This window comes from Plasmodium gonderi, assembly GCF_002157705.1.
Source record: "Plasmodium gonderi DNA, contig: Pgo-contig_203, whole genome shotgun sequence".
NCBI lineage: Eukaryota > Apicomplexa > Aconoidasida > Haemosporida > Plasmodiidae > Plasmodium > Plasmodium gonderi.
Window position 1 is genome coordinate 19769 of NW_021629120.1, and position 331 is coordinate 20099.

Consider the following 331-nt stretch of genomic DNA (forward strand, 5'->3'; position numbering starts at 1 on the left):
TAAATATATTCTATATTATATCCTTATGCATATAGTGCCTTATTTGATTATTATAATTACAAATAATACCATTAGTAGTAATATGTAAGAATGATAAAACATGGGGAAGTAAGATATTACGATGACGCATGCAATTTAACAATCATATATGATTATCAACATAAAATAGGTACAAAACATTTTATAATTTGAATAAATGATAAACAATAAAATCTTTTATTAATTTGAATAATAACATGAAAAAATAAAAAAAATAGAAAAATATGATTCTAAGTAGAACCAGATAATTTGCAAAAACAATTTATTATAAGTTTAAATTATGTATATTTTT